At 46.4% G+C, this 21,769-nt stretch overlaps 1 pseudogene; it reads right to left on the reverse strand.

The window, feature by feature from the left end:
- Positions 1 to 230: 230 nt before the first annotated feature.
- On the reverse strand, positions 231 to 16,522 carry LOC149344990 (uncharacterized; annotated as a pseudogene).
- Between the last annotated feature and the right edge of the window lie 5,247 nt (positions 16,523 to 21,769).

Here is a 21,769-nt window from a genome sequence, read left to right on the forward strand (position 1 = left end):
TCTCTCCTACTCTTTCTGTGTTTGGGTCAGAGAACATCTCTGTATTTTTGAATTTTTGTTTTTACTCTGTTTGATCAATGATGCGTTGTAAACACTCCTGCATGGGCCCGACAAGAACCTGCAGTATGTTCAAATAAAAATAAAAATAAAATATCTTGCAGTCTGTCTATTTGGTTGACAATGCTTTGGGCATTTAGTGAAAGCAGCCGAAACTGGAAAGACCGTGTTTGCTATTCTGCCTGCACTAATCTCATTTCTGTGTCATCCCTTTTTGGAACTAGTTTTCGTGTGTTGTGTACGTCGTCCCAAATGTAAAAGTCGTCACCAACGCGAATCTTGTCATGAAGAAGCCAGACCTTCTTGCCGCTATCTTTTTCTTCCTTCGCGGTGTTCCAAAGTAGACGGCGCTTGCGCAGCGTGTCTGCGCAGTAATGATTTTGCAAGGATATTCCTGATCCTTTCAGTTTGTGAGCATTTTTCATGAGGGTTTGTTTTTCAGTGTAATCCTGGAAAAACGTAATGACTGGCCTTCCTGTGGGTCTCTTCCCGAGTCTGAATTCTCGCTACTGAAACACAATCTGTAGTGTTTCGCAGGACGACACATCGATGAGGACTAGTGCGTGGCCCCCAGGCCCACGCCCAAAGGAAAAAGCCCCGTTTATTCCAACCTGACACGTATATATACAGACACGGAGTACGTCACGCATGCGCCGAGCATCACAAGAGTACACGTGCACTTGCTACGATAGATACTATCACTCGAGGATCGATAACACCACACAATCTACCTCCACCTTATCTTTGAAGACGTCTTGAAAAACCTTCTCCCGTAGCGTTTTTTCAGTTTCATTAGGATCTTCGGTAATCCCAAAAACAATCAAATTCGAACGGCGGCTGCGGTTTTCCAAATCAACCAGTTTTTCATTGTGAAGTTTAAGTAGGGCATGCGCTGCGGTTGAAACTGTATTTGGTTCTTCATTTTCATGGGTCTTTGCTCGAGCCTCGGTCATACTGCATTCCAAGCTGATTAAAAGCTTTTCGAAACAGTGTATTGCTGTCTCCGTGGATTCAAGGCGTTCTTTCAATGAAGCGATATCAGCTTTAATTGCTTGCTGGCCACTCAATATAGACTCGAAGATTTCATCAACAGTCGGTCCCGGATTTTCTTCAATGTCCCCACAAACGAGGAGCTTGCACGAATTTAAACACTCATAGGCAATACATAAGCACACATGTGGGCGCGGCAGTACAACAAGAAAACGATCATCACTGCGTATTGTGCTGTTGTAACTAACCTGTACAAGAAGAATCAGACGCATAGTCAGCGATGTGCGCCCAAGGCTTTCGCCGCGCCCACTGGGAAGTCCATCGTGCGGTGCTGTCTTTATAGCAGTTGAAGCTGGTGACGTTCAGGAACCCGTGACTTCAAAAAAATGCATCATCCGTTTTCGGAAAGAGGCACGAAACTGCATCATTGGTATGGCTTGATGTCACTGTTGTAAACGGCTTGGCTGAACGCGCAACAAGGAGGCTGGCAGTTGGAAGGAACAAAGCCTGTACAAGAAGAATCAGACGCATAGTCAGCGATGTGCGCCCATGGCTTTCGCCGCGCCCACTCCTCGCCGCGCCCGCGCCCAACCGAGCATATGACTGAAGGAGCGCAAGCGCGCCTGTTCGTTGAACGTTTCTTTGGTATTTTCCAGGCTAAACCATCGTGAAGCTACCGCTTCTCATTCGGTTTAACTGAAGCTAAATCATCGTTAACTTTTGTTTCTGCAGCGAGCCCTTCGTTCTCTAATAAGGCCCAAACTACAATATGCATGCTGTATTTCGGACCCCGGCCACCTCATCGTTTCGCATACTATAGGATCCGTTCAGAACCGTTCCGCCAGCTTTAATCTAACTACAGAAGTACTGGCTGAGTATATGCCATGAAAATTGTCCTCAAAGTTCCTGGCCTTGTTCTCTGCAGTAAGTACAGATGAGAAAACGCTTGCCTAGAACACGTTCTTGGCGTGTTTCAGGCTGAACATGCGATACCTAGCGGTAACATTTGGTTAGAAATGGTATGGGTGTAAGCAGGTGTAGTTAAACACATAGGATTTAATCGTAATTTTTTGCCTTCCGGGTCGCAGCGGCTTTGGGAGCTGCGGAACACATAGTTCGATCGTTCTAGACATGTGGTTTGCGCTCTAGACTTTCGGTTTTGTCTATTCTATAAAATTTGCAATAACACCACTCTCAAATAAAAAATGCTTACTCCTCCGTCCTGCGTGTCATCCCACATCGACCGCAGTTTAAGGTAGGGGTCCCGCCATGCCGCACCGATACGCGTCTGAATTCGCTTACTCCTCACCCTTGCAGCGCGTGGAACCACCACCCTGCCTTTATCACCGCAATAACTCATTGCCTTCTTGAAATGCGCCTGCGATTTTGTACGCCCCTCCTTTCTATAATGCCCCGTGGTCTTGAGACTGCAGAAATAAATAAATAAATAAATAAATAAATAAATAAATAAATAAATAAATAAATAAATAAATAAATAAATAAATAAATAAATAAATAAATAAATAAGTGAATAAACAAACATTTCCGCGTTGTGCTCGTGGAAACACGTCTATACATGCACAATTGCTTTTGCACTGCTCAGCTGCAGACTGACGAATGTGCGTAATCACTAAATCGATTTGCTTCCAGTAGTGGATACGCCTGATGCGACGTCAACGAAGAATTCCGTACACGGGCCCTGCAGCACTCCTTGACTTTATGTCGGCAATGTTTGAGATAAAGTCTTTATGTCGCACAGGTCTCGATTTAAAAATAATTATATTCAGTGTTGCTCAGGAAAGATAGACATTCAAAGAGGCGTGGTAGCCCCATACCATTGTCTGCGCTTGGATATTTCCTGCTCCTCACTCAGGGGTCGAATCCACAAAGCAGTTGGTTTCGGAACCGGTTCACTTTGCCACTACGTCATTTTGACGTCTATATGGGTGGGACAAACCTTGTGGGAGGACAAGGAGGAGAGCGTAGGGAATCGGAGAACACGCGAGCTTTCTTAACAGAGAAGCTGCTCTTGATCGAGGCTTTCATGGAACAACGCTTCGTAACGGGGGCTAATAGAAGCGCCAATAGTAGTAGTAGTAAAAAGTTCTATATAAAGGGAAAAAAAAAATAAAAGAGCCGCCGCGGTGGCTCAGCGGTTATGGTGCTCGGCTGCTGACCCAAAAGACGCGGGTTCGATCCCGGCCGCGGCGGCTGGAATTTCTTTGGAGGAGAAATTCTAGAGGCCCGTGTACTGTGCGATGTCAGTGCACGTTAAAGAACCCCAGGTGGTCGAAATTTCCGGAGCCCTCCACTACGGCGTCTCTCATAGCCTTAGTCGCTTTGGGACGTTAAACCCCATAAAAAAAAAAAAATAAAAGACTCGAGGGCAATAGGTGGGGTCTTAATTTCAAGCCTCCACTGGCTTTGGCCGCCGCTCTAGCCTGCGCAACGAGTGCGCGCTGCTGATAAGCTCCGACCTGAGCAGGGAGGTCCCCCATTGCTCCTTCATTTTATGTGTTGCGATGTCTGGGAGTTTCAGGCCATTACATCCTCATGTAAACGCCGATTCACACGATGCTCCGTTCGCCTGCGGCCCGCTCATCACGTGTTAATGCGCCATCACATTAAGAGGCCCGCTGTCAGCCAGCGGACTGGTCAAGCAAGGAAGCTGAGGTGTCTCTCTCCTAGCGGTAATTAGCGGCGGCCCGCGAAGATGCATGCACTAGCTCTCGCAACTGGACTCGCAACACGGCCCAGGCCGTTGAGGAACCGGACAAAGGGCTGCACCCGCTCCTCGGGACTTCCTCTGCAGTTCAATAAAGTTTTTCATCCAGTCAATCGCACAGTCATGGGTCGGGAGAAAAAACCGGTTTTACCAGCGTTGCCAAACAATTAAAATATTCTGACAAGTGTATTACACCCAGTACGTCGCCTCCTCTTTTGATCCGTCACATCCGCTTGACGTCGTCCAACTGCTGGCCAGTTTTTCGTGGCGCATGAACACGTGATGTATGGGCCGAGGGCGAACGGACTGCCGTGTGAATCGGCCTTAATATGGTATGTATCGGGCCTGCCTTCGCACCGCGGGGATTCGCCTTTACAGTACACAGGGAAAATTATGTGTTTGTAAAGATTGGGGAATGTATCAGTCTGGAGTTGCCTCCAGTCCCTAGTTCCCTGAGCGTCCGAAGCCTCGTTGCCCTGTAACCCCGCCTGACCAGGCACCCACGTTATCTGATGATTTAGAGAGTAATTAGCGCTCACAGAGTTCGTTATTATGCCCAGCAGTTTTACTGCATAAGCAATACTGCGTCAGGTTTCGAGCCATCGCGTGGGCCCCGGCGGTGGCCACGGTTGACCTGAACAGCGTTACTTCAGCCGCGCTTCGCAGATGGCAGCGCCGTCGGCGCGGCGAGCAGTTTGCTCTGTCTGCGACAGATGGCGCCACTAGGAGGTCCGCCACTTCTGTGCTTCGCAGCCTGCGTTAGTAGCATTGAAGCGCAGTGCATCGATGCCATTGGAATGATATCGGTTAAGCAATTAGCCTCATTTCTAGTCAGACCTCATAAATAAATATAACACCAAGTTGGAAAGTGGTCGAGTTGGGGAATCGAACCACGGTATCCGGAGAGAGAGACGAGCACGCTAACCACTCCGCCATGCCAGATCTTTTTTTTTTCTTTCATGCTATTCATTTACATGGTTTTGTACGCAAAGGATATATATACATGTGTGTGTATACGCACAAAAAAAAACTATTTACATAGAACCAACGTAGGCGCTACAAGGCACAAACATCACAGTAAATATATTAGAACCTTTTGGTTCTAATATATTTACTGTCATGTTCGTGCCATGTAGCGCCTACCTAGGTTCTATAGTAGAACCAAAAGGGCCGCCGCGGAGGCTGAGTGGTTATGGTGCTCGGCTGCTGAATTTCTTTGGAGGAGAAATTCTAGAGGCCCATCTACTCTGCGATGTCAGTGCACGTTAAAGAACCCCAGGTGGTCGAAATTTCCGGAGCCGTCCACTACGGCGTCTCTCATAGCCTTAGTCGCTTTGGGACGTTAAACCCCATAAACCAAACAAAACCAGAACCAAATGGCCGGTAAGAATATACAGCGCATCAGGAGAGGAAACCAATCCGGTAAAAAGTCCCATGCCAGCTCGATAGTTAGGAATGAACAAAGGCGCGTCTCGTGAATACGGTGTCTTCGTTCACTCCCACCTTCCTCCCTTCCTGTAACGGAAATTAACAACTTCCTCCCTTCCTGTTAACGCTGTTCAGGTGTCCACCGAGGTATACACCGAGACAGATACATTTCCTTTCCTCAAAAAACAATTTACAGACGAGCAAGGCGTACAGCTGAACGGGCGATAGCGTTCTGTGGACTTCCTGGTAGCTTGGCGGAATGGTCACGTGACCAAATATGGCGGCGCCCATGCTCCCGCGCTGTTGATCATCATCATCAGCCTGACTACACCCACCGCAGGTCAAAGGCCTCTCTCTCCCTGCTCTCTCCAATCAACCCTGTCCTTTGCCAGTTGCGACCACTGTATCCCCACAAACATCTTAATCTCATCCGCCCACCTAACTTTCTGCTGTTCCCTGCTACGCTTGCCTTCTCTTGGAATACACTCCATTACCGTTAAGGACCAGCGGTTATCTTGCCTTCGCGTTACATGCCCTGCCCAAGCCCATTTCTTCCTCTTGACATTGTCATTAACCCGCGTTTGCTCCCCCACCTACTCCGCCCTCTTCCTATCTGTTAACGTTACACCTATCATTTTTCTTTCCATAGCTCGATTGCATCTCTCAGTAACTTGATGATTACATTCGCTCCTGTATAGATCTGTGTAGAACTCTTCGGCTACTTTAGCTATCTTATCCATAATGCTAATGACATTGCCCTGTTCGTCTTTTAGCGCATATATCTGCTTTTTACATATGCCCTGTTTTCACTTCTCATTTTAGGCTACCTCCGTTCCTTAGAACATGCTCGATTTTCTCCATGTTAAACTTCCTTATGTCGGCTACCTTGCGCTTGTTTATTAACTTCGATAGCTCTGCTAGTTCTATCCTGTTTGCGGAGATAGACGTCCTCATGCTTTGGCGTTTCTTAATCTGATCTTTAGTCTCCTGATTTAGCTTGCTGGTATCCTGTCGGACCATCCTACCACCTGCTTCTGCGGCGCACTCTGTAACGATAGCTGTGAGATTATCATTCATTCTTCCAACCCTACGGTCGTCTTGTTCAGTTAAAGCGGAAAAGCTGTTCTGCAGCGACATTCTGAATTCCTCTACCTTCCCTCTTAATGCTAACTCGTTTATAGCCTTCTGCTTCACTAGTTTCCTCTGTTCCCTCTTCAAAGCTAAGCTAATACGAGACCTTACCATTGTGTGGTCGCTACAGCGGACCTTACCGAGGACCTCCACATCCCCTACGATGCCCGGGTGACCGCACAGTATGAAGTCTATTTCATTTTTAGTCTCACCATTGGCGCTCTTCCACGTCCACTTCCTGTTTGCTCGTTTTCGGAAGAAGGTATTCATGATCGGTAAATTATATTGTTACGTGCTTAGCACGCACGGGGGTTTATTTACAGAGGGGATCGGTAGAAGCAGGATGGCAACGAAGCCTACAAGCGTCCTTCAGCCCTTTCTCTTCCTATTCCTCTACCGGTCAGTCCTACTGTTGATCTTCTGCCTTTTCCGTCGACGTTCTGTGAAAGCGTGTGACATTTCCCTCCTCGCAGACGAAGCCCGCAGGGCGAGCTAAATAGAACGTCTGGAATGAAATCGCTTGAGGCGGGCTACATGCACCACCTGAGACTGACGTGACCGTCTCACCATTAGCAGTTAGGCGTGATATAACGTAATTAAGGTCGTTTGTACACTTAAACACAGCAAACTGTCCAGTGTAGTGCGACAACAGTTTCTGACACAGACCACGCTTGCGTAGAGGTGTCCACAACCACACAATGTCACCAGGAGCTTAAGAAACTTCTTGGTGTCGGACGTCGTAGCGGTTCTTAGAACGCTCTTGTGCAGATAAAATTCGAACGCGAGCAAGCTGGCGAGCTTTTTCAGCTCTGCAGAGTGTTGTCGCAAGAGAAGGTTCATCGGGGATGAAAAATTGTAGTATGGTGTCAAGGCCACAGCGAGGCGAGCGAGCATATAGAGCAGGTAGAAGGGGCTGTAGCCAGTTGTCTCATGTTGCGCTGTGTTGTATGCATGAGTAAAGAACGGGAGGAAGCCATCCCAGTCCGTATGATCTGCAGGGACGTACATATCAAGCATGGTGGTGAGCGCGCGATTAGTGCGTTCTACCACACCGTTCGTTTTAGGGATGATATGGCGTCGAGTGGCGAAAATTTCAGGCGCTGAGGCGGAGGAGTTCTTCGACAACGTCCACTGTGAATTGGCGTCCACGGTCACTAATGAGAACTGCAGGAGGGCCGTGCCGAAGAATGACGTGTCGAATTAAGAAATTAGATACTTCGGACGCAGTAGCGGCTGGTATCGCGGCTGTCTCACAACAACGGGTTAGATAGTCGACGCACACAAAAATCCACCTATTTCCTTTAGAGATCAGGGTGGATGTTTGGGCGAGTTGGTTGCTCATGATGAAAAACTGTAGCGCTCGAGACGAGGACACAACGAAGACGACAACACATGCGCTAACTTTCAACTGAATCTTTATTTAATGCACAAACAGTTTTTAAATACTGCGCAAGCATCAAAATATCTTCCCACTAGCCTATCACACCGCAAGTCACTTTTCACATTTTGTACATGCCATCAAGAAACATCATCTCCTTCTTTGATAAATATACAGATGGGATGCTTACACACTTATCTTCTAAGTTTTTTATTCGTTTTGCTTCAACAATCTCCCGTGTTAGCTGTTTCCTGCTTCTGTTAATAACCTTCGTTGTGTCCTCGTCTCGAGCGCTACAGTTTTTCATCTTCCTTTAGAGGACCGTGGGAAAGGTCCAAGAGGGTCAATGCCAACTTGCTCAAACGGGGCTGTTGGAGGTGGGATTGGTCGCAGTTTTCCCGGTAGACTTGAAGTCGGCAGCTTAAAGCGCTGGCATTGCACACAGCTGGCTACATAGTCCTGGATGGTTGAACGCATGTTAGGCCTGTAAAATCGTTGTTTTGTGCGGTGAAGTGTTCGGGCCAATCCCAAGTGCGCAGACGTGGCGTCGTCGTGCATCATTTCAAGAACTGTGATGCGTAGGCTTTCTGGAACGACAAGAAGCATGTGTGCTTCCCCAGAAGCGAAATTCTTATAAAGCAATCCCTCGCGAATGCGAAAAGTATTCCTTAGAGAGTCTTGGAAGGCATCAAACAAAGAGGTTATTCTTTGATCTTTGTGTTACTCAGTTCGGAAAACTTGAAGACCGGGGAAGGCTTGTGAAAGTGAAGCCAAGTATTCATCAAAGTTGTCGGCGTCTTCATCAGTCGTTTGAAGCGGCAAATGCGAGACAATCAGCATCTGAGTGTTTACGGCCGTTTTTATGCACCACAGTAAAATTAAATTCTTGTAGGCGCAATGCCCATCGAGCGAGCCGTCCACAGGTGTCACGAAGAATCACTAGCCAGCAAAGGGAATGGTGGTTGGTCACGATGGTGAAAGCATTCCCGTACGGATAGGAGCGGAAGCGCTCTACAGCGAAAACAACGGCGAGACATTCTTGCTCAGTAACCGTGTAATTCCTTGAGAAAAAAAACAGCGAAGAAATAGGGACACAAGAAATGAAGACGACGGGACAGGCGCCTGTCCGGTCGTCTTCTTTTCTTGTGTCCCTGTTCCTGCGCTGTTTTTTTCTCAAGATGTACCAACTCGCTCAACTCGCCGTTTTACTGAAGTGTAATTCCTTTCGCGCTTACTCAAAGAGCGGCTGGCGTACGCTACCAAGTGCTGATCGTGGCCATGGCGTTGTATGAGTACAGCGCCGATACCGATACCACTTGCATCAGTGTGTACTTCAATTGGTGCTGATGGGCAGAAGTGGCGTAGGATGGGGCCAGAGGTCAAAAGAAATTTCAGATGACGGAAAGCTGCGTAACATTCGCTGGTTCAATTGAATTGTGCATCTTTAAGCCGCAAACTCGTAAGTGGATAAACGATGTCCGCTAACCTAGCTATAAAGCGCCGAAAGTACGAGGAGAGCGCTGAAAAACTCAGCAGCTCTTTCACTGATTGGGGCATCGTAAAACTTTTGACAGCTTCAATTTTCTTTGGATCTGGTCGAACACCTTCTTTATCAACTAAATGACAAAGAAGAATTGTTTCACGGTTCCCAAAATGATATATCTTGGAATTGAGAATAAGACCAGCTCGTTCCATGCAATCAACCACGATATCCAGACGGCTGTTGTGCTCACTCAATGTTTTGCCAAAAATTACAACGTCGTCCAAATAACATAAACAAATTTGCCACTTGAGGCCACGCGGGATCGTATCCATGAACCGCTAGAATGTTGCAGGTGCATTACATAATCCGAAAGGCATAACGTTAAACTCGTAAATTTCGTCTGCTGTTATGAATGTCGTTTTTTTCTTATCGGCAGCGTGCATGGGGATTTGCCAGCCGGATCTCAAATCAATGGAAGAAGAGTATGAAGTGGAGTGGAGACAATTAATTTTGTCATCTATACCTGGAAGCGTGCAGACGTCCTTCGTGGCAGTATTTAAGCGACGGTAGTCAACACAGAACCTGCATGTGCCATATTTTTTCAGAACAAGGATAACTGGAGCTGCCCAAGGACTGGAAGATTCTCGAATTATGCCTCTTTAGCATCTCTTGAACTTGATCAGCTATTAACTTACGTTCAGTGGCTGAGACTCGATAGGGCTTCTGACGTATAGGAGGTGCGGAGCCGGTGTTGATCGTGTGATTAATACGACTAGAGTGCGACGCTCGGTTGTAGAAAGAGCCTGATTAATCATAGCCTTAACTTGAGTCTCCATAGCTTAATTCATAGCCTTAACTTGACAGTCGTTCACTGTCCACAGCTCGGTACGGCCTCTCACCACGGGAACGACGCAACGAGGCACGAGGATACTCTTCTTAGAGCAGGCGAGTGTCGTAGGCTCTTCTACAGCTTCAAAAGAATCACACTGATTGTGAATAGAGGAAACCCGCACGAATGCTGCAGATAAAACTGGTACAATAGTGCCTTCTTCCATCGCAAATGCTCCAAAATCCGGTGTTGAGTTATCCACAAGAACTGAAAGTAGTGAATTCAAAGTAATTTCTCCCGTACGACACTGTAAGCTTGCACCACACTCTTGCAGGAAATTAAACCCAAGAATCACATCATGCGTTGACCGAGGTAGCACTGCGAATTCTGTTCTAACCGTTAGACCACCAATAACAACATCCAAAGCACACACACCAAGTGGAACCAAAGGTTCACCACCGACACCCCGGAATAACGCTGCACGGTCACAACTAAACATTACTTTCCTACCTAAACGGTTCTTAAACCTCAAACGCATAACGGATACGTAGGGTTATTCGTTTCCGGGTTTTATATTTTTTCAAATTCGGGGGGTAAAAATCGGGCGTTATTTTTCGGCTTGATAATAGGGGAGAAATCGGGTTTTTCGTGGAAAAACTCCGAAATTCGGGTTTTATCGAGTGAAATTTGCAAACTAATAATTTATTCGATTTGCTCTAACCGGTGGGTAACAATTAGGGCTATAATTTGGGCTGCTTTCAAGAAAGTATTCCAAAATTTGGCGTTTCTTTGGTAAGTAGTTATAGTGAGAGGCAACGGTCAGTTTTGAGAAAAGAAACATTTTATTCACGAGGGCTGGTCATCGACGTTCTACACGTCCTTATTAACATGCATAATCATCTGCATGCGCAACATCTCGGTTCCCATCCGAGACCTGTCTGGTCTCTGCAGGTACCTTAGCTGAGGGAACGTTCGCTCAACGTCCCAGCTGCCATTAGCTGGGCACAACAATGACAACGCTGCATTTGCTAGCCTTTGGTAACGCACAGTTGCGTTGTTCCAATAGTCCATCACTTCAACACCTTCATTTGTGGGGCTTGCTTCCAGCAAGTAGCGGTTCAACTCCTCGCCAAGCGAGCCTACGTCGTCCACCACGGAAATAAAGAGAAGTCGGTAGTCATGAAACGACTGACTCAGCAGCCGCTTCTGGAACGGATCGAGTACGGCTTCCAGTTTCCACAATTTCACGGGCACAATTGTTTCACAAATCGGGAAAAATCGGGTTTTACCCGATATTTTAGGAACACGTTCGGGCTGAAAAAATCGGGTAAAATCGGGTTTTACCCGAAAACGAACAACCCTACGGATACGGTAGCACCAGTGCCTGCAAGAGCCATTGTTTTCATACCATCAATAAACACTTCCTGCTTGTTCTTCAACATAAACACGTGCAGAGGTATATTGGACGTCAGCGACTAGCCGGTGGCCTCAGCTCCATCGGCCGCGCCTCCTAGTTTCCCTCAGACGGAGGGGAAGCCCGACGTCGAGGAGAAGGTGACTACCGTTGGCGCTGAGGTGGCGGCGTCACATTGCGATCAGATTCAGGTAATGAACTCCGCAAATTTGACGGATGGTACGTGTCCCAAGCGGACATAGTCGGGGATCGCTGCTGCTCGGTGTGCAGTTGTCCGTGAATATTCGCCGGGGGTCGGTAGTCTTGAGAAGTCGGGAAACGGCGGCGGCAATATCTAGCGATATGCCCTGCAATGCCACACCGGTAGCACAAAGGTTGAGAGCGCCAGCGACCGCCATAAGAGTCCTGGCGAACAAAGTCGCGACTTGGTTGTAGCCAGGATCTCGCTGCTGACAAACCACGTCTTAAGGGTAGGTGGGCCTCCTTTCCGTTGGCTGGTGGCCATAACGTTGGTCAATGTTGTTCCGATCGTCCATGGGCAAAGTGCCGCTAGGTTGAGCCCATGGAGTTGACAGGGCGGCAACATTTTCCTGCGGTGCAGGACTGTGCCGCAGATATTCTGTACGACAGAAGGTGTCCCTGGATCTGAACAATTCTTCGCGTACAATCTCTCGAATCATATCAGCCATAGAATTTGGAGGACATGCTTCAACACTGGCTATAGAAGTGACATTGGCCAATCTTCCGAATTTAGTGGTGATTCGACGCAGCTTAAGAGCTTCAAATGTTCTACAATGTTTTGTAACGTCAGCGGTGGTGCCCAGACTCTCTTTGCTAATCAGGAAATTATAAACGTCTTCCGCAATTCCTTTTAGAAGGTATCCGACTTTGTATTCTTCAAACATACTGGAATTCACTAGCTTGCATAACTTTAAGATGGCTTCGATGTATGCCGTGCAAGTTTCTCCGGGTACTTGCGCGTGGTGAAGCAATGTCTGTTCCGCACGCTTCTTCTTTGCCGATTCATCCCCAACTTTTTCTTGATGTCGCTTGTAAAGGTAGCTCATGAAGTCAGTGAATCCTCATGGTTGTCGAACCAGTCAAAGGCAGTGGCGGCAAGGAAGACCATCACGTTAGCCAGTTTGTAGAAGCGTTCCAGCGATTATATTTCCTCACCCGCTAGTAGTGTTTCAGCCACTCGTCAACGTCCTCCTCAGGTTTTCCAAAGAATGTGCGGGGCTCTCGATAATGGGGCCAGTTGTTCGCTGTGGATGGCCCGGGTTGCTCGGCATTGTCTCCAGGTATGTCCAATGGCAGTGGTGGGAAGCCTGCGAGTCTATGGCTCCTTCGATAGATGGAACACTCCGTGGTCGATACCCGGCACCTCTCACCAAGATGTTACGTGCTTAGCAGGCACGGGGGTTTATTTACAGAGGGATCGGTAGAAGCAGAATGGCGACAAAGCCTACAAGCGTCCTTACGCCCTTTCTCTTCCTTTTCCCCTTCCGGTCAGTCCTACCGTTGACCTTCTGCCTCTTCCGTCGACATTCTGTAAAAGCGCGTGTCTAATGCGAACTCTACTAATAAATCTGCTCTACTATTCCTAGAACCTATGGCATAGTCACCTACCGCCTGGTCTCCAGCCTGCTTTTTACCTACCTCTGTATTAAAGTCGCCCATCAGTACAGTGTACTGCGATTTTACTTTGGTCATTGCCGATTCCACATCCTCATCCTCATCTGGTCATCATGGCTTGATGTAGGCGCGTAAGCCTGCAGCACCTTCAGCTTGTACCTTTTAATAAGCTTAATTACGATAGCTGCTACTGTCTCCAGATGTTCAGATGGGACAGGGATACTCGTGGTGGGGGTGTTGCAATCATTGTCAAAAGATCTATAGATGCAGTAATGGTCGAGTGCACTTTGCCTGAAACAGTGTGGTGCAAAATTACTTATGCGAGTGTTGCTTACCTTGTTGGCGCAGTGTATAGGCCGCCTGCCACTTCACCAGAGTTTTTGGATGACCTTAATATGTTCTTATGCACTCACTTGAACCGTACCACCAGACTAATAATGACCGGAGATTTTAATTTGCCTAGCATTAACTGGGACAGACTCCTACCTGGGAACGTTGAAATTTCTAGTTCCGAAGCACTGCTGCAAATAATGTTTTCGCACAATCTTAAACAAATCGTGGAAGACGACACGAGGGTAACACTCGAATCCCGGTCACTTTTGGACTTGGTGTTTCTTTCGGGCAGAGTGGGTGAATGTACTGTGTCTGTTAAAGACGGGATATCTGACCATAGAATGGTTTCTGTGCACATTCCGATCAGAACAAACACTCGTGGCCAACCCTTTGTATCTGTGCAATTTAAGGCTTATAGGCAGGCAGACGACACATCCATTCAAGATTTTTTAGAAATGTCATATAATGAATTCGAACATGCCTGCGATTGTGAACCAGTTGAAGACCTATGGCTACGTTTCAAGAATATCATAAAACATTGCGTTGACAGATTCATTCCAACTCGAGAAAAGAAAATAAAACCCCGTAACCCTTGGATTAATCGACCTATTATACACATTAAGCGCAAGATAAAGAGGCTGCGCAGGAGAAAAGACAGCTCAGCTGAGGTATCGAAATTGCGAAGGAGTTTAAAAACGGCTCTGGTGGAATCAAAAGAGCATTTTTTTAATAAAAAATTAAGTAGCTTCGTTAAAACGGCACCTCGGAAGTTTTGGCTTTACCTTAGTGGCAATAAAGAAGAAATCAATAGAATTCAAATTGGTGAGAACATAGTAAAAGAAAAAATAAAAATAGCAGATCATTTCAATAACTTTTTCCAGTCTGTATTTTCTAAACCAAGCAATGATGACTGTGACGCGTACCCGCCTTCCTCCCTTTCATGTTCGATGGAAGACCTGGTCGTGACTCAGGCCGGCGTGTTTAATCAATTGTTACTTTTGGATTCTAAAAAGGCTAGCGGGCCGGATGTGATTCCAACCCAGTTTTTAAAGCGATACGCTGAGTGGATATCATTTTTCTTGACGATAATCTTTACAAAGTCCCTACACACTAACTCCTTGCCACAAGATTGGCGGTGCGCAGTCGTAACACCTGTTTTTAAAAACGGCGACCGACTACTCGCAAATAATTATCGCCCAATTTCCCTGACAAGTATCAGCTGTAAACTATTGGAACATATCATAAGTAAACATATACTAACTTTCCTCGAGGATAACGCGTTCTTTTATCAGCATCAGCACGGGTTCCGAAGAGGGCTATCTACCATAACACAGCTTATAGAAACGATACATGATTTTAGTTCAGCCATAGATGCCCAAGAGCAAATAGATGTCATTTGCGTAGATTTTGCAAAAGCATTTGACAAGGTTCCACACAGTAAATTACTTTTCAAGTTACACAAAGCAGGAGTTAGCGAAACCATTCTTAAGTGGATTAAAGCCTATTTGAACAATCGCAGGCAGGTTGTGCATGTGGATGATTGTTTTTCTTCTACATTAGAAGTATTTTCTGGCGTTCCTCAAGGGTCGGTTTTAGCTCCATTACTGTTCCTAATTTATATTAATGATATTAACGAGGTTACCGAGTCTCCCGTAGAATTGAAGCTTTTTGCAGACGACTGTTTAATTTATTCTCGAATAACACAAGCTGCCGACTAAATTAGAATAAACCGTGTCCTTAATTCCTTGCATCTTTGGTGCGAAAAATTGGGCATGGAAATTAATTACACAAAATCGACTTTTACGCATATAACTAATAAGAAGACTGTGCAGTTATTTTCTTATAATGTTGGAAAAAATAATCTAAAAAATGTTAATACCTTCAAGTATTTAGGCGTCACAATTGCACATAATCTGCAGTGGCATAAACATATTAATAACGTGTGCTCGACAGCTTCCCAAAAACTTTACTTTCTGAGGAAGAAATTGGAACATGCAACAAAAGATGTCAAACTGATAGCTTACAAAACATTCATCCGCCCATCCTTGGAGTACGCTTGTGTCGTCTGGAGCCCGCACCAAAAAGTTCTAAAAGATAAACTGGAACGAATTCAAAGAATAGCTGCTCGGTTTATTTCGTCAAGATACAGAAGAAGGGACTCAGTGACGGAAATGCTGAACTCATGTGAGCTCGAGTCACTTCAAAATCGGAGAAAAAAATCAAGACTAAAGCTTTTCTTTCAAATAATTCAAGGGCACTTCAAGATAAAATCAGATAGGTATGTTCAGCCTCCGGGAAGACGCAGCGTGAGAACAAGCCACACTCGATCAATCAAGCCTTACGACTCACGTGTTGATGTTTTTCGGTACTCCTTTTTTCCTGATGTCATCGAAATGTGGAATGCTTTGCCAGTTGAAGTTGTTGAGCAATCAGACGTGCACAAGTTCGTACGTTCTATCGATATTTTGTGTCGGGGCCACCCAACTTGATGTTATGAGACATGAATTTTTTCTGTTGTACATTGCATTTGTATTCCCTCCCTGTAACGACCCTCAAGCGAGGGTCAACAGTATCAATAAAATAAAAAAAAAATAAAATAAAACTTCTCGATTTTGCCAGCTATATCCTGATTTATGAGGAATCTCACCCGCGCTGTTAAGCGTCTATAAATGGGCGCTTGCCTTGGCCTGAACGCTTTGCTATGCAGTCCTCTAAGGAGAACTGACAATGACAGGAAGAATCTAGAAAGCGACAACGTGCACAAGAGGCGCCAGAACAGCGTGAAGAATGTCCTGCAAGCGTCGTGCTAAGGATGCAGCTCGGTGACAACGTTCTACCTCACTGAGTGGTTTCACGTCATCGGTCACCGATGAAGATCAACACCTTGTTGTTCAGGAGCGCCGCAATGCTATCAGGCGAAGGCAACGCGCACAACATTGATTACGCAATATGCCCGGTTTAACTACAGCTAAACCACTGCCAATTTTTTTAGGTGTTCTTCCTGCAAGTAGGAGCCGAAAGGCTGCTTGGGAGTCGGTCATGACATGTACATCCTGGTTGCGGGGGTCGCGGTACTGGATCGCCAGTAGGATTGCTGCCACTTCTGCTTCCGTGATCATCGTGTGTTTTAAGAAGGCGCTGACAACCTCGTTGTGGGAGGAGTTCACCGCTACTGCCGTCGTCCGCGTTACCTCGCATTGTGTTGCTGCATCGATGTACACTGTGTAGAGGCTGCATGCCGTCGTCCGCTTCAAGTAGTCTATCCTGGCTGAGCATCTGCCCGACCTCGCTCCGCTCGACATGTAATTGGGAATCTGGGCGCCATGCTCCGTCGAGCGATAGGTTGTTGGGAGGTTGGTCTGCTCCCTATGATTTGGACGTCTGATCGGTAGCCCACCCGCTCCAAAGTCTGCGTTGCGGTGTCTGTGCCAAGGAGGCGTGCAGGTTGCGAGAGGAGAACAGCCTCCAGGATATCCTCAAATGAGTTTCAGATGCCAAGGTTATCTAGTTTGGCGTTTGAAGTGTTGGCAGGAAGGCCCAGAGCATGTTTGTATGCAGTGCGTGACATGACATTGAGGTTTGTGAGTTCTTTTCTAGTGAATTGCAGGTACGGTAGGGCGTAGGAAACGCTGCTCACCACAAGTGCTTGGACGAGGCGTAGCGTGTACTCCTGCTGCATGCCTGTCCGGTTGTGCGCCACTCTTCTGATCATTTTGGCGACTTGCTGTGTTGTGGTGGTTAACAGCCTGATAGTGTGATGGCTTTTCGATTGCTCTGGAGCCATAGGCCAACGATGCGGATCTGTAGGGTCTCCTGGACGGGGACACTGTGTAGGAGGACGTTAATGAATCCTCGAGACTTGTAGTCACATCCTTCTACGTGGATGACCCCTTACTTCTCCGGTGCACAGCGTAGTCCGCACTGGGCAGCCGCGTCCTCGACGTAGGTGGGAGCTGGCTGCAGTTTCTTCTTTAGCTGACAGACAGCCTTTGGCAGTTCAGATAGTTATGTCTTAGGCGCAAAGTATAAATCCGATGTTCGGTACTGTTGAAAGGCTTCGGGCCACGCCAACCATATCTTTGTTAAAAAGGAGAGGGGAGATGATCGAACCCTGTGGCGTGCCTTTCTGCGGCATGTTTTGGGGGTCCGAGCAAGCGCCTCCCATGCCGATCGTAGCTGTTCTGTTGGACAAGAAATTTTGCACGTGGTTCAAGACGCGTTCAGGAGAATTTAGGTTGTTCAATTCTGTGAAGAGGGCATTGTGAGACATGTAGTCGAAAGCACCTTTGAGATCAAGAGCCATCACAAGGTGCTCCCGTCCGCTGCGAACGTGCGCCAATACCTACTACTTGAATAGAAGGAAGGCGTCTTGGGCAGTTAGCCCGGATCGGAAGATGATCATGGCAGGAGGTAAGAGGTTGTCGTCCTTATAGTTCTGCGGACAGGTTTGGATCACCGGCTCGTGCAGCTTGCCTAGACACGACGTCAGCGAGATTGGGCGGAGCTCCTTGAGTGTGGGCAGCTTCCCCGGCTTTGGGACGACGATGATTTCGGAGTGTTTCCACTCTTGAGGGATGATATTCTTTTCCTTGAACTCATCGTTCTTTTCCTTGAACTCATCTAGCAAGCTCAAAACCACACTTTACAGGAAGCCTAATGACCGACAGCAATACTTTGATTTCGCTAGCCATCATCAAGACACTGAAAACAAGGTATATTCGTAGGACAGGCAACGAGACTAAGAAGAATATGTAGCGACGACGACGACTACCTGAAACACCTCCACTCGCTAAAAAACACACTAATCACCAGAAACCATCCACAGACAACCCTTAATAATGCGTTCCAACGAGCAACCACTTTGAAACGAGATGTAGTTCTTAAAAAACGAACAAAAGCTAACAGTCAACGACCACCTGCACCTATAACAAAATACTCAAACGCGCTTCCAAACATAAACAATATTCTGCGTAAATACCACCCCATTTTAACTGGCAGCGACCGTCTCAAGAAAATATTTCCCGACGCACCAACGCTGCAACACAAACCTGAAGGACATTCTGGTGCATGCTAGGCTCGGTAAGAAACCACCACCGACAGTAACTTCATGCTCTCGATCTAGATCCAAGACATGCAAATATTTACAAAGGGACGCTACGGGTAAATGTACGGCAAGCGATTTCAGTTTCGATATAAAGACCAGTTTTGACTGCACATCGTCCAATATTATCTACATGCTCCAGTGCTCCTTCTGACAGAAACAATTTATCGGAGAAACCGGGCAAACAATGAGTGCCAGATTAAACGGGCACCGGGCTGACACAACACGGAATGAACAGAAGGCAGTGTCGACCCATTTTAATCAACGCCATCACAAATTCGATGAACTCAAATTGTTCATTCTTCAGTCAGGCTTCAAATCGACTAAGGACAGAAAATAGAGGGAAGCATTCCTAATCCACAAATTTAAAACACTGCAACCAACAGGGATTAACATGTCCAGAGGAAACCTGGAATCTCTCAGGTACATTCCAGGGTTAGAATAATTTTAAATTAACAAATGTCTTGCACGTGGTAAGACCATTTCCTAGAACCTCGCATAAGTATATTATCGCTCTTTGCACCCTTCCCACGTCATATCTTCCACCACATTTGCGGCCTCCTCAACATCTCCCTTTTTTCACTTTTTTTTCTTCTTCTTTTCCCCTAATCCCCTACTATCAGTTCTCGGAAACCATGACATTCCTGTTACCCCCTCCGCCCCCACCTTTTGCCTTTCTCTGAACTCGAGCCATGTTACCCCCCCTGCCTTATCCTTCCTTAGAAATGCCCCCCCCCCCCCTTCCGTTCTTTCTCCTTCCAGTGCCAGCCTATTTTGTTTGCCTTGTTCTCATTTCCCTGTGCCACGCTGCCTAATCCTCTTATCTGAGTTTTACAGGTCCACCCAGCGCCTCCCCCCCGTCGCAGCCCCTCAAAGCCTTTGTTCATTACACACCCCCGGGATATAGGTTTTTCCACTATTGCAGCTTTACTATTCAAGATTCACCTCCCTCCCCTTCCTGACACGCATCATCTCTCACACCACTTTCCTTCCCCCACCCGGGGCCTTCCTCCTCGGAGCGAAGGCCCTATTTAATCCCTGCCAATTATGAACGCTTTGCCCAGACGAAGACAAGTCCCCTTGTCGAAACGTTGGCTCAAACAACCTAAGGTTTTCCCCTCCCTTGATCATTTTGTGATCGCCACGGACCATCTACCACACCCTCTCTCTACCGTTAACGTATTAGTCAGATCATGAATTTTATCATTGCTAAGGCTGCGTATTATGGCGTTAGTGATTTTGTCTACACCTGCCACCACACCTGCCACCGTGGCGTATACTTCTGCCGTCGTTATGGGGCGTCCAAAGCTCGATTTAGTGTGCCCTGGTAGGTGATCATCCCAAGTGTTGCAGCCGCAGTGCCTATGCACCTGTTTCGAAGGGCTGCTAGAAGCAGGGTGTCGAACCGGAACCGAACCCGAACCTTAAACCGGAACCGAACCCGAATTTTCGCCCGGAACCGGAACCGAACCGAACCCATAATTTTTTCGCCATCTTGGAACTGAACCCGAACCGGAACGATTCAAAGGAACCGTTCCGAACCGGTTCGGTACCCGGTTCAGCCCCATTTTTTTGCATCTGGGCATACTTCTTGTTTCCGGACAAATTGAGATGATCTGGCCCATAGATTTAACCACCCGTAGCTGTCTGCGCTGGGAAGTGCGATAATGGTACCCATTATATGCGACAGCAAACTTACAGGAAGTCTGGGGCCTGGGAAGATGCCTAATTGACGCTTTTGTAATGTACTACCGCCAATTCTTTGTACTTCAGGTTTATGAGAAATCTTGAGCTATTATTCCTCCCTTTTTGCATATTTGCGTAAATCTTTAATCAAATTGTTAGCACTGCTCTAACTCAATGAAGGACTAAAGACACCAAATTTTTGCTTGCGTGCTTTCTTCTTTCAAACGATGCGTTAGACATTGGTTCACACGGAGCACCGCGTGGTATTTCACCAACGCATAATAAATAATTTATATTTGAATTTCTTCATGACCCTGTTTCGGTTTCACCAACAAAACGATGACTGTGACGTGTAGAGGAAATTAGGTCGCGTGACGTGCAATAAAATGGCAATACAACTGCTGATACGTCGTTCGTTGTGATTATAGGTCTTGAAGCCAGCTGATTTAAGTGCTAGAGTGAGTCAAAACAACGCATCAGTGTTTGTATTATATTTATTTATTTATTTCAGAATACTGCAGGCCACTGCTTGGCTCAAGCAGCAGTGAACTTACATTGTTACATAACTAAAAGAATACAATTATTCAATATTAGCAGCACACGGATACCAAAAGAATAAAACCAAAAGAATAAATTTATACAATGTTAGCAGCGCACGGATACCAAAAGAATAAAACCAAAAGAATAAACTTATACAATATTAGCAGCACACGGATACAAAACATATATATAAGCGACATTAGCAGGTAAGTAGACGATTTAACGCATCAGAAAAATTTTCCGAGGAAAAAACAGGTTCCGCTACCGAGTTCCAATCTTGCACTGTTCTAGGGAAAAAACTGTATTTAAAACTGAGTTTTGGCGAAAAGGGGAGTAAGTGAATGTTCATGAAGTTCTAGTCCTTCTCACTAGCGGACGCTTAATGCACTCCGGAACTTCAGTTTATTTTTACCTGTTAAACTATTAAACAAGAATACCAATCTATTAATCTTTCGGCGGATTTCTAGTGTAGGAATGTTATTTGACATCATTAACTGCGAGGGAGAGTCTTCCCTTTTGTATTTTTCGTATATAAACCTAACCGCTTTCCTATTGACTTTTTCAGGGACCATTATGTCCTTTTTCGTGTACGGGTCCCACACGACTGAAGCATATTCGAGTAAAGACCGCACACAAGTTTCGTAAGCCAATTTTTCCATGTGTGCTGGGGCAGTTTTTAGCTTTCTTCGTATCACAGCCTTTCTTCACAGCCTTCGTATCACAGCTTTTCTTAGCTTTATTCACATCACAGCCATCATTCGGTTGATGAAACCGGGACAGCATAGAAGAAAAAATTAGTTTCTAAATTATTTAGTGGCAGTAGGCTAATACCACACGGTGATCCATGTGTTCTAATATCTACGGCGTCATTTGAAAGGAGAAACACGCAATAAAACTGGGTGTCTCCCGAGGCTCGCTAAGGGTCTCAGTAAATCAGAGGAATGTCACCTTCGCAGGCTGCAAACTTTGTCTTTCAATAATCCAGCTACGCTTCACGCCATTGAGCCCGAGTACTTTTCGGCACAGTGCAAATTTTGTG

This window comes from Amblyomma mixtum, chromosome 5 (assembly GCF_055824585.1).
Source record: "Amblyomma mixtum isolate Tamu chromosome 5, ASM5582458v1, whole genome shotgun sequence".
Lineage (NCBI taxonomy): Eukaryota > Metazoa > Arthropoda > Arachnida > Ixodida > Ixodidae > Amblyomma > Amblyomma mixtum.